Source organism: Cricetulus griseus, chromosome 3 (assembly GCF_003668045.3).
Source record: "Cricetulus griseus strain 17A/GY chromosome 3, alternate assembly CriGri-PICRH-1.0, whole genome shotgun sequence".
Classification (NCBI taxonomy): Eukaryota; Metazoa; Chordata; class Mammalia; order Rodentia; family Cricetidae; genus Cricetulus; species Cricetulus griseus.
The window spans coordinates 218,831,122-218,844,616 of NC_048596.1; the positions used below are offsets into that span (position 1 = coordinate 218,831,122).

The 13,495-nt window shown below is 42.3% G+C and overlaps 1 pseudogene; it reads left to right on the plus strand.

Annotated features, from left to right (window-relative positions):
- Positions 1-8,835: 8,835 nt before the first annotated feature.
- On the plus strand, positions 8,836-10,258 carry LOC103163988 (annotated as a pseudogene).
- The last annotated feature ends 3,237 nt before the right edge of the window (positions 10,259-13,495 follow it).

Consider the following 13,495-nt stretch of genomic DNA (forward strand, 5'->3'; position numbering starts at 1 on the left):
CTGGATCAGTCCCATGATGGCCTCCCAGACAGCCTCCCAACAGTGGGTGTCTACCACTGTTTCCATCAGCCAGTGGATGAGGCCTCTAGGATTGCATATAAAGTAGTCATCAGTCTTATTATAGGGAAAGGGTATTTAGGGTACCCTCTCCACCATTGCCAGTTGGTGTCATCCTTGTAGATCTCTGAAAATCTCCCTAGTACCAGATCTTTCCTCGGACTATAATGGCTCCCTCTCTGATGATATCTCTCATCCTGTTCTCCTCTATTCTTCCCTCAACTCAACCTTTCTGCTCCTCCATTTCCTCCTCTTCCCTCCTCTTCTCCTCCTCACATTCTGCCAGCTCCCTCTTCCCTACCCTCATGCTCCCAATTAGCTTAGGAGATCCTGGCCCTTCCCATTCTCCAGGGACCATGCATTTTTCTCTTAGAGTCCTTCTTGTTTTCTAGTTCCTTTGGTGAATAGGATTGCAGGCTGGGAATCCTTTGTTCTATGACTAAAATTCATATATGAGTGAGTACATACCATGTTTGCCTTTTTGTGACTGGGTTACCTCATTCAGCATGGTTTCTTCTAGTTGCATCCATTTGCCTGCGAATTTCAAGATTCCGTTGCTTTTTTCTGCTGAGTAGTACTCCATTGTGTAAATGTACCATATTTTCTCTATCCATTCTTCAGTTGAGGGGCATCTAGGTTACTTCCAGGTTCTGACTATTACAAACAATGCTGCTATGAACATGGTTGAATATATGTCCTTGTTGTATGAACGTGCATTATTTGGGTATATGCCCAAGAGAGGAATTGCTGGATCTTGAGGTAGACTGATTCCCATTTTTCTGAGCAACCGCCATACTGATTTCCAAAATGGTCTTACAAGTTTGAACTCCCACCAGCAATGGAGGAGTGTTCCTTTTTCTCCACATCTTCCCCAGCATAGATTGTCATTGGTGTTTTTTATTTTAGCCATTCTGACAGATGTGAGGTGGTACCTCAGAGTTGTTTTGAGTTGCATTTCTCTGATGGCTAAGAATTTTGAGATCTTTCTTAAATGTCTTTCAGCCATTTTAGATTCTTCAGTTGAGAATTCTCTATTTCTGCACCCCACTTTTTAATTTCATTGATTGGTGTTTCGGTGGCTAGCTTCTTGAGTTCAATGCATATTTTGGAAATCAGCCTCTGTCAGATGTAGGGTTGGTGAAGATCTTTTCCCATTCTGTGGGCTGTTGTTTTGTCTTACTGACTGTGTCCTTTGCCATCCAGAAGCTTCTCAGTTTCAGGAGGTCCCATTTATTAATTGTAGATTTCAATGTCTGTGCTACTGGTGTCATGTTCAGGAAGAGGTCTCCTGTACCAATATGTTCAAGGGTATCTCCCACTTTCTCTTCTAGAAGATTCAGTGTGGCTGGATTTATGTTGAGATCTTTTATGCATTTGGACTTAAGTTTTGTGCATGCTGACAGATAGGGATCTATCTGCAGTCCTCTGCATGTCCAAATCCAGTTGTGCCAGCACCATTTGTTGAAGATGCTATCTTTTTTCCATTGTAAAGATTTAGCATCTTTGTCGAAAATCAGGTGTTCATAGGTGTGTTGGTTAATGTCAGGATTTTCAATTCAATTTCATGGTCTATCTGTCTATTTTTGTGCCAATAGACACTGTTTTCAGGACTATGGCTGTATAATAGAGCTTGAAGTCAGGGATGGTGTTGCCTCCAGAGGTTCCTTTATCGTACAGAGTTGGTTTGGCTATCCTGGGTCTTTTGTTTTTCAATATAAAGTTGAGAATTGTTCTTTCCATATAAAGTGAAGAATTGTGTTGGGATTTTGATGGGGATTGTGTTGAATCTCTAGATTGCTTTTGGCAAGATTGCCATTTTTACTATGTTAATTCTACCTATCCAAGAACATTGGAGATCTTTCCATTTTCTGGTATCTTCTTTATTTCCTTAAAGACTCAAAGTTCTTGCTGTACAGGTCTTTCACATTTTTGGTTAGCATTACCCCAAGATATTTTATGTTGTTTGTGGATACTGTGAAGGGTGATGTTTCTCTGATTTCTTTCTCATTCTGTTTATCATCTGTATATAGCAGGGCTACTGATTTTTTGAGTTAATTTTGTATCCTGCTACCTTGCTGAAGGTGTGTATCAGCTGTAGGAGTTCCCTGGTAGAGTTTTTTGGGTCACTTATGTAGACTATCATATCATTTACAAACAGTGAAAGTTTGACTTCTTCCTTTCCAATTTGTATCCCTTGATCTCCTTTTGTTGTCTTATTTCTCTAGCCAGAACTTCAAGTACAATATTGAAAAAATATGGAGAGAGTGGACAGCCTTGTCATGTTCCTGATTTTAGAGGAAACACTTTGAGTTTCTCTCCATTTAGTTTTATGTTGGCTATTGGTTTGGTGTATATTGCGTATATTTTAGAGAAGGTTCCATGTGGCACTGAGAAGAAAGTATATTCTTTTGTGTTTGGATGGAATGTTCTATAGATGTCTATTAATTTCAATTAGGTCATAACTTCTCTTAGATCCTTTGTTTCTTTGTTAAGTTTTTGTCTGGTGATTCTGTATAGTGGTGAAAGGAGGGTGTTGAAGTCTCCCACTGTAAGTGTGTGTAGTTTTATGTGTGGTTTGAGCTTTAGTATTGTTTCTTTTACAAATGTGGGTGCCTTTGTATTTGGGGCATAGATGCTTAGGATTGAGATTTCATCTTGATGGACTTTTTCTGTGATGAGTATAAAATGTCCTTCTTAATCTCTTTTGATTGATTTTAGTTTAAAGTCTAATTTGTTAGATATTAGGATTGCTACACCAGCTTGTTTCTTGGGTCCATTTGATTGCATGCTTCTTCTTCTTTACACAGCCATATCCCTGTCTACACAGTTACATTCTCTACACAGCTACATACTTCTTCCTTCACATACATCTCTCCTACATACACATCTTTCTTCTATACAGCTATATCTTCTATATCTCTCTGCCCACTCAGCTACATCTCTGCACATTTCTCTTTGCAATTCAGCTACATATCCCTTACAACTCTCTCTCTCTCACTCACTCTCTCTCTCTGTCTCTCTCACTTTCTCTCTTACATGCGCACGTCACACACACACACACACACACACACACACACACACACACACACACACACGCAAACTTCTCTCACATTTCTTCTCCAGCAAAGCCTCTGGATAAATATGAATCACATTTTCAGGGTCACACAGCACTTCTTGAATAAACAATAAGAATCTGAGCCAAACTGATCACAAAGTCTCTCTCAGGCTAGGGAGTTTGGGCTGACTGGCCAGAGAGTAACACTTGGCTGTGCACATAGCTCTAAGTAGTTAGTGTTCCCAGAAAGTGACATTGAAATTCAGGACTTAAAAAACAAACAGCTAGTTGGTTCAACCTTGAGGTCGGGAGTAAATGCAGAAAGTTCATCACTGAGAAAGTTCTGCTAAAGTTGCACTGTACCTGACCTTGAATCAGCAATAAACACCTGGGAAATTGTCCTTGTGTATGTGTCTCCAGGAGCAACCAGTTTGCTTTGAATTTGTTCTGAATTCCAAATTAGCCATCTTTGTGACTGAGATATTCTATTACTTTCCTATGTCAGTCTGAGTAATGAAAAATGTCCTAGTATTATTTCTATTCATCAGAATTATACAATTAATCAGATATCATCTTCCTGATGAACCACAGCCATATGTGCCTGGTAGATGGAATATTTCATGAGATAAACACACAACCAGTGTTAAAACTATCCATAGCTGTTATTTTTAGGGAGAACTTGTGGCATCATGTGAGAGAATTACAAGCAGAAAATTCAGAGTCAGTGACCGACCGTGGTCTTTATGAAGTGGGGGTTCCCCATCAGAGAATTATTCATCTGACAGGTCAACTTATTGAATATCAGTTGTCACCTGATGTGTATTCTTAATGACCTTCAGCACATTCTTATGTTGAGAGACATCTAGGTTGTTTCCAATTTCTGACTATTATGAATAGAGCACCCATACACATGGTTGAGCAAGTGTCTCTGTGATAGAATGGAGGGACCTTTGGATATATGCCCAAGAGTGGTATACCTGGATCTTCATGTAGAGTGATTTCCGTCTTCCTGAGGAACCACCACACTGATTTCTATAGTGGTTATATAAGTTTATACTTCTATAGCAATAGGTGAGTGTTCCTCTTACTCCATATCCTCACCAGTATGAGCTGTCACTTGTTTTATTGATCTTGGCCATTCTGATACATGTTAGATGAAATCTCAAAGTAGTTTTTTCTTCAGACAGACTATTGTAGTCTTGGATTTTGTGTGTGTGTGTGTGTGTGTGTGTGTGTGTGTGTGTGTGTGTGTGTCTGAGACAGGGTTTCTCTGTATGGTCCTGACTGTCCTGGATCATGCTTTGTAGACCAGGCAGGCCTCAAACTCACAGAAATCCACCTGTATCTGCCTCCCTAATTCTAGGAGGAAAGTCATGTGCTACTACTAGAGTAGGTTTTGTTTTGTTTTGTTTTGTTTTGTTTTTCGAGATAGGGTTTCTCTGCGTAGCTTTGGAGCCTATCCTGGCACTCGCCCTGGAGACCAGGCTGGTTTCGAACTCACAGAGATCCACCTGCCTCTGCCTCCCGAGTGCTGGGTTTAAAGGCGTGTTCCACCAATGCCTGGCCAGAGTAGTTTTGATTTGCATTTCCCTGATGACTTAAGATGTTGAACATTTGTTTAAGTGTTTCTCAACCATTTAAGTTTTCCTCTATTACGAATTCTCAGTTTAGATTTGTACTCCAATGTTTAATCAGGTTATTTGTTTTCCTGATTTTTTGGGGGGGTAGGATTTTGAGTTCTTTATGTTGTATCATGAATAATAAAAACCCAGAGACAGATATTGGAATTCAAGCTAAAGATCAAACAAGTAAGGCAGCCAGCCAGTAGCTCTTAGCTCTACCAAGGCTGAAATGGAATTCTTGTCTTCCTTGTGACTAGAAACTAAATATCTCATGAGACCCTTTGTTTCTTCCTTATATACCTCTCTAGTGCTTGGATTAAAGACTTATGAATCCCACTTTTGACACCAGCTAACGCCGAACGCATTGGAGTCAGAACTAGATTGACGGCAGGTAGTTTATTAAAGGGATAGTACTCATGCAAGGGCCAGTGACCAGGTTTACACCGGAGCTGGAGTGACCTGCTGATGTCAGCTTAGCCAGGTGGGAAAGAGAAAAGAGGGCCATGTGTGTGCCTTTCTGATACTTAAACCCTCGCTATGTCATTCTTACTATGCACACTTGGTCAGCAGTACCTCTAAACAGGATTACTCCCTACAGTGTGAGCTCTGTTTCTCTTTTAGACTAAGTCACTCTCATGTAGCCCTGGGTAGCCTTGAACTCAGAGAGATCCATCTGCTTCTGTCTCCTGAGTCCTGGGATTAAAAGTTGTGTGCCACCACTGCCCAGCTTCTATGGCTAACTACTGTGGCTGACTTTGCATTTTGAACCCCAGGCAAGCTTTATTAAATCATAAACAATATATAACCACATTATGTATCTTGGATATTTGCCCTCAATCAAATTTGCCCTCAAACAAATGTGTAGTTGTTAAAAGTCCTTTCTCATTCTGTAGGCTGCTGATTTGTCCAAATGTTGGCCTTAACAGGGTGTAAATGTCCTTTTTAGAGCTGAGTACTCAGCTGTTCCTTATGCTCAGCATAGTAAACAACAACTAGTCTATGCATTCACCATTGTCATTCATTAAGGCAGAGAGTAGCATGTGTCTCTGTGTGTAAATGTATATGGTTAGAAGGCAGTGTGATGTCATATTAAGTTAGTTAAACAACAGTAGAATGTTCCCCCCTGCATAGCGTAGGGCCTGTGATCTTTCCAGCCCTGGGTTGTCATTAGATGACATAATTTCCTCCTATAGAATCTTGCCCAAAATCCAATCAAAGAATGGTTGGTTGCTCCCATAATAGTGTTGCCACTATTTCCATTGTGGGCACACGTTGGCTGGCACTATAGTTCATAGAGTCCACAACTGATTAAGTCTGTGGATGCTTTTTCTCTCTCATTGACCATGAAAGCTAGCCATCGGGTTCATTAGCAAGTTTGCTCTGTATAGATCCCACAACTCTGAATTATTGTAGTCTTATCCTGTGGGAGCTATTTGAGAACTCTAAGCTATAGATGTCATGCAATCTAATTTTTGTCTATAAATATGCAAATTATCTTACCCCCTCTCTAACTAGCTTTTACCTCCACACATTCATCTTACTATTCTTTATTTATAAATGTGTTGGTACTGTGGATTCTTCCTTTAACTGGGTCCCTTATGAGCAAAGTAAAATCTTCAGTGTATGTCATTTTATATATGTTCAACAGTTCTGAATTTATAATTTTCAAAACTGTCTTTCCATAATGGAAATGTTTGAGAACAAATCTTGATAACTGATTTAATAGTCCAGGGGTGGCTAATTAATCTTCATTGATGGTAAATGGAAACAGATAAGAGCCAAGTAAACAGAGATGATCAGCTGAATATTTTACAATTTAAGTTGCCAGCAGTGTTCATGTTTAAAAGAATAAGTCTCTATCTATGTTGTCATTTTAAAAGCAGTTCCCATATTTTGAATTAAATGCACAGATTCGTGGTTTCTTGAAATTAATATAATTATGGAAAATAGCTGGCTCTCATGCTGCAATGTCAGATGGTATGTGTGCATTTAGTTGCTTGCCCTCCCCAGCAGATGACTTGCTCCAAGGCAGCAGTGCTATGGCTCTATTCATTGTATTGTCTCAAGTGTCACCCTTCTCTCAGGCACCTGGTGTGGACTCTACACATTGCTGATGAATAACCAAGCAAAGAGAAAGATAAAGATCTGCCCCTTCCTATCTGTAGTCACTGAACCTCAATTTTATCTGGTTTTGAGTATGGACATTTCAGAAGCAATGCTCATCAACACACATCTAAGAATGATTTACAAGCCATGATACTACTTTGTTAGTGGAGAGCAACCAGCTACACAGTGAGATGGGTACTTTCTATAATGGCTTTTCTGGAGGAACAGAACTTACAGAATGAACACTTGTTATAAAAGATTTATCAGATTGACTTATACCAAAGGAACCAGTTAGTTCAACAGTGATTATGAACTGGGGAATCTGAGAACCTGGTAGTTGCTCACCCTACAACCCTGAGCCTCAGCAGTCCCAGGCTGGAGCTGAAGACCTGGAGAATTCCTGGAAAGCCCCTGTCTTCATAAAAAGATGGGTTCTAATGTAAGCAAAACACGGCAGCAGCAGTGATAACAAAAGGACAGAAGTGCTGACTAGCAAGATGCAAACATACAGAACCTCTTCCCTCTTGCAACTTTATATCTGGGCCTTGTGGAAAGTTCTGCCCACTCTGGGGGAGGATCTACTCCATTCATTTCACCCTTCTTGCAGACCACTCACAGACCACACAGAGGCACGTCTCTTAGTTGATTCTAGTTTCTATTGAGCTGGAAATCAAGATTAATCAACACCCTTGTCCTTCTCCTATCAGAAACATACATGGGGGTAGGGGAACACATAATAAGAAATTTGCTTGATGATCTTAAGCCTTAACTCTAAGGATTGGAGGTAGGACTCAGACAGTCATCATGGCCTGAGTCCCAGAGGCTCAGAAACTGCATAGAGTTTTCTGCTAGTGATCCACATGCTGTCCTATCTCATCACTCTTGGATGAAGAAAGAATATTAGAAATACTTATTTTAAAAATTCATTCTTTAAGCTTTCTGTTTTTAGAAACTATTCTCTGCCTGTTATTAATGCTATTCCTCAGAGAGAACAAAATTGATTAGACTTTAAACTTTACATTGTAGTACCCATTATGCTACCATAAATAGAGCATAGCTGTACTTGACGTTCTTGAGAGCCTTACTTGCAGATTGTTCCTTGTGATGTTTTCCTTGACTGGGGGACTGATTGCATGATTGCATGATTACAGGTCACACTCAGAAGGTGACATTAATTCTGTGCTTTAGAGGTCTTGGTGGATGCTAAGTACCAATGGCAGTATTCTTCAGATTCATGTAACATTCCTTTGAGATATATTCTCTGCCTTTTCAGAGTTGTACTGTTATATTACTCGGTAAGAGCCAGTGCACTTCCCTGGCTTCTTGCTTCTCTGGTGAAATCCTGCCATGTGGACTTGTAAAACGATCACTTTCAACTCAAGGATGACTTATCAAAACAGGATTTTCACGAAAGCCCAGCTTCTGCAGAGATTAACACTGATAGGAGAAATGCTCCTTTTGTCTCTTCTCCCTAAGTCTTATTAAAGAGCTCTTCCTCCTGACACACTGAAGCGATGAAAATGTGCCTAAAGGCTTGTTTGTTGGCACCAAACAAACAAATTCTATTATTAAGTAATAAAGGCAGTCAGAATTCATGGCATAAGACTTGCAGAGAATGGAGTGAAAGGGAAATTTGTGTCATTTATTGGTTAGCAAACTCATTAAAATCATAGTCAAAGGCCATCTGGCTAGATGGCTGATGCTTTGGATATCTCACTAAGGACTGATGTTTTGGATATCTCACTGAGGAGTGGCTACATGTCCCCGGGGGAAGATTTGGAGCAGAGAAGTAGCATGATCAGATCAAATGTACATGTGAGACAGCCCTCTGTGGGGCAATGACAATAAATGATGGAAAAGAGGCCTGTGGACAGGTTTAGGGAGAGCAGGCAGGTTGCAAAGACAGGAGAGCCAGAGGCAATGTACAGCAAACACCTGTAGCTGAATGCCAGCCATTACTTAAAGATGTATCAGGATAAGAATGACAGGTAGAGACTCAGAGCTTCGGAGACTGTCACCAGTGACCAGATCAGCCAGGATCATCTCCCTAAAATCATCAGAATGAGTTTCCAAGACCCACTCACACTCCTGCAGCTGGCAGTGAAAAGCCTAATAAGGAATGAAACTTTGGCCAACTCTACCCTGCAGGTCCTGCCAAATGATCTCTTTCCCCCACTGCTCAAGGAGGCCAACACTCAGAGAAAAGCAAAGATCCTGGTGGCAGAGTGGCCCCGCCCTCACCTTCCTGTTGGGTTGCTGATGAACAACCCCACCTTAGAGACCCACCAGGCTATGTTGGATGGAGTAGACACATGGCTCACATGAAGGTTTTGCCCCAGAGGGCAGAAGCTTCAAGTGGTTGACTTGAGGAATGTTCCAGTGCAGAGGGGCCATTCTACATCAACACTGAAGCATTGTTTGAAGGTCGTCACTGAACTTCACCTCCCCCAGGATCAATACCAGGCACAGTTGTTGCTGGGGGGGGAAGGGGGGAGAAGAGGAGGCCTTCCTGCAGCTGTGCTGTGTCAAACTGAAGGTTGGGACATTACCATTCCACAGGGTCAAGAAAGTCTTAAAAATTTTACATCCAGGATTCATCGAAGAGTTGGAACTGAATACAGTGGGGAGTTTCTCCACACTGGCAAAGTTTGTACCTACCGTCAGAAAGATGAGGAATCTTCAAAAAAAATGCTGCTAATGTGTGTCTTCCAGGGAAGGACTGCCACTGATGTACAGGAGAAGCATGTCACCATGGCCATTTCTCTCTTTTCAAAACCCAGCTGTCTGCAGCATCTCACCATGCAGGATGTCTACTTCCTAAATGACCACATGAATCAGTTGCTTAGGTGCCTGAAGACCCCCTTGGAGTGCCTGTCCATCTCTCTGTGCAAGTTCTCACAGTCAGACTTGGATTCCTTTGCCCAGTGGAGTCACTCTGGGCTTAAACATCTGAGAGGCATAATTTTAAGTGATTTGGATTTTATTTCTCTCAGGATTTTCTTAGAGAGTGTTGCAGACACTCTGTAGACCCTGAAAATAAAAGACTGTGGGATGAAGGACGCTGACATCAGGGATCTTCTCCCTGCCCTGAGCCAATTCTCCCAGCTCACCACCATCAATCTCATAGACAATGACTTCTCCACGGACACACTGAAAGAACTTCTGCGCCACACTGCCAACCTAAGGCAGCTGACCAAGGAGCTGTACCCTGCTCCTAAAGAGGTCTATGATCAGTTTGGTTATACACAAGTAGAGGAATTTTCCCAACGTTGTGCTGAGCTCAAGGACACACTCATCTCTATAAGGGAGTTCAAGTCACTCCACTTTGGGAGTGTAGCCTGTTATGATTGTGGCAAGCGTTATATCTATGAACTAGAGACCATACTTTGTGAGTGCTCCCTCTAAATGCCTTCTGGGTAATAAGACATGAATGTATAAGACAGGCTTCTCATCCAGAGGACATCAGAACTCGTGGTTTTGGACATTGCTCAGTATGATGGAAACAAAACCATGTGCTGTAGAGACAGAACAAAGACGCTGGCATTGTGGAGCACATTGGTTCAGTCAGGTTGTCTGTCTTGTGGAGAGATAGAGTTCTCCATTTCCAAATGGAGCACCTCTCAGGATTGCCTCTGCAGGACCTTTCTCCAGCATACAAAGTGATGCTGAGATCCTGAGAACCGGATAGTCTCTCTGCTGGGCTTCCCAGTCATTAACCTGCTTCTGAAGATCATGGTCCTTCAAAGTAGCAATGTAGGCAAAGGCAAGGTTTGAGAAAGGCAGTTGTGATAAATGAGTATCAGACTGCAATCCAGGGTACACAGGCTAGGAGGGGCTTTGGTGACATCAAAGATGACCTAAGAAGGACAAAAGGCAAAGGATTAGGGGATGAACAAGCTGACACCAGACTCCTCATCCACTTCCTGCCACTTACACATTAATGGAGTCTGTAACAGACATCAGGAAACCCAGATTGTAGGTCACCTGACTCAGGCACTATACTTCAGGTTTACCAACTCTGGCTGGCTATCTGCACATTAAGACCTCCAGGAGATGAACAAAGGTCCATGTTCTGTCCTAAAGTATTGCCAGTCCCTAGGATCTGCATAAGAAATTCCCAATAATAAATTCCCAGTTGTGCCTCTCTTTATTTTATTTTTGGGTTTTGTATGACAGGGTTTCTCTGAATAGCCTTGGCTGTCCTGAAACTAACTCTATGGTCCAGGCTGCCCTCAACTCACAGAGATCCACCTCGTTAATGAATATCTGAGCAGAGCCATTGGTTTGTTTATATCTGTATAAGCAGGTAGCAATAAAGAATATTGTGTCACACACACAAAAAAAAGAATGACAGGTAGAACCAATACACATAGAACGGCCCAGAAAAGAAACTGCAGAAGGGCCCTGACTGTGAGAGGAACGGGTTACTGCTGCAGGTTGAGAAGTGAAGGAGAGGCACTGAGGTCTCCTTTGACTTAGTGATACTTCCTGAGAACCAGACAGTGAATATATAAATAAAGAGAATGGGCAGTGGTGGCTTGCAATCAGAATAGACAATAAAGTGAGGGGAATGGCGAAGTGAGTTATTTTGCTTTTGATTTTCAGACAGTAGTGAATCAGTCATGGCAATGGTAGAGAGTGAGAGAGTAAAGATGCTTTCAGAAGGAGTAGTAGGGAAGGACCTGATCTCAGAGGAGACAGAGAGGGATGGGGTGGCAGGTGCATTATCATTATGTGAGAGAGGAGGCCTTTCTTTCAGAAGGAAGGTCGGGACTGACAGCTATGGATTAATCACAGCCAGCAGCACCGTGTCCTCTGAAGCAGGCAGCATGATTGAGTGAGATGTTAGAAGGGCAGCGAATGGTCAAGACAGTAGGAGAACCGAATGTGTAGAGTGGCCACCGAGGGAACTGGGGCTTGAAATAGAATTGTTGAGGCATATAGAAGGCCTAGCAAATTGGACACCATGAATTTATCAAGTCACCAGCCCTATGGGCATCAGGTCTAGGAATATCTATGGTTGGAGCTTTATTTCTTCAGTCACCTGTTTTGCAAGGTGTGAGTAGATGTCAGTGGAGGAAGGAATCAAGGGTGCTGGCAAGATGGACAGATGTGCTAAATGCTACAGATACACAGCGAGACAGGCTTGCACAGAGACAGGTGAGCGGGGATGGCCATCTTGCAGAGGAGCATTGGCTAGGAGGACCATTGTAGTCATCCCAGCTTGTTGGCCTAGGGAGCTTTAAAAACTAAATTAGTCTCCAAGTTCTAGGACATTTCCCCAGAACATGTCTCTCTGGTGGTGGAGTGGGTAGCGTCGCAGGGATGCTTGTTGTGGAGTTTGGTCAGGAATATACAAGCCTATAATTTTCTGTTTGAGATAATTTGATAAGAAGCTTTCATCAGAAAATGACAATGAATGGATTTAAACAGCAGTAAGAAGGACTTGGAGGGGACAGAAACAGAAGTCATACTTGGAGCTTACAGAGTCTGTCCTTGGGGCTTGGGGTGGTCTAGACAGTTCCCAGAAGCCCTCTGAATCCTGTTCCTCTTTATTTGTCTTCACCAGTGGCTCAGACCACACTTTGAGCTAGTGCCAGGTAGATACCTCCTTATTCATCTCTTAAAATGAAGTCCTTGTAGCAGACTATGACGCCATTTGCTTCTGTGGCTTGTCATAGGCTTGTCTGTTTTCACCTCCACCCGTATTGATATCAGTTGTTTGGGTTGGACTATTCTGACAAGATCCCTGGGAGTAGGGTGGGGTGGGGTGGGGAATGTGGGAGGATTTACATATCTCCTTACTTGACTCATGGCGATCTCTTGTTTACCTCTTGCTTCTGACTCAGAGCCTTTGGAGTTCCTACTTTTCATCTTGACTGCTCCCTTCCTCTGTTCCCTTCAACTCATCAGAAAGTGGCCTGCCAATCAATCAGACATTAAAGAAGGCTCACCATCATGTCCCTTTTGGGCTGCATGCCCATCTCTAAGACAAAATCTGTCTGCCAGTCATGAATTTTCTCACCTCAGAGCTTAGAAGGGTTTTGTTTCCTTCCTCCAGAGTGTCTTAGGAAGGTAGAGGAAAAGGAAGAAGCTGAAGCTTTTGAATGAAAAAGGGGGCAGAGAGACCCAGAAGGCGAAGGAATCTAGAAGGCCCCCTGTCTGTTCTTGGGGATTGAGTGACTCCCTGAAGACAGAGGTGTCTGTCGCCCCAGTGGTGATAGAGTAACTGACCCGAAGGAAGGACTGACTGGCCTGATGACAGATTTCAGTCATGAATTTAGAGCAAGAATACAACAGATATTCATTGGCTTCTGTGTGTCAGCTGTTTTCATACATACCTGGTTTAATCCCTTTAGCTATGTTATTGGGAAGAATTAAGGAAAAGAAACTCTCAGGCTGAAGGCTAAGGCCAGAGTGAAGCCCTCAAGGCAAGGTCAGCCCCACTAACTCCAAAGATCTCATTTACTTCTTCAGACTCCATCCTGTCACCACCACTCTGCATCAGATACTCTCATTCGATTTGTAGACAGCCTGTCTGGTTTGTAGCTGGGCAATGCTATTTTGTTTTTATTAGGAAAGATAATCTCCAGTTTAAGGAAAGGTGTATGAGACAGTTCTGTTGGTACCTGGTCATCACCGTTCCACAGTTGAG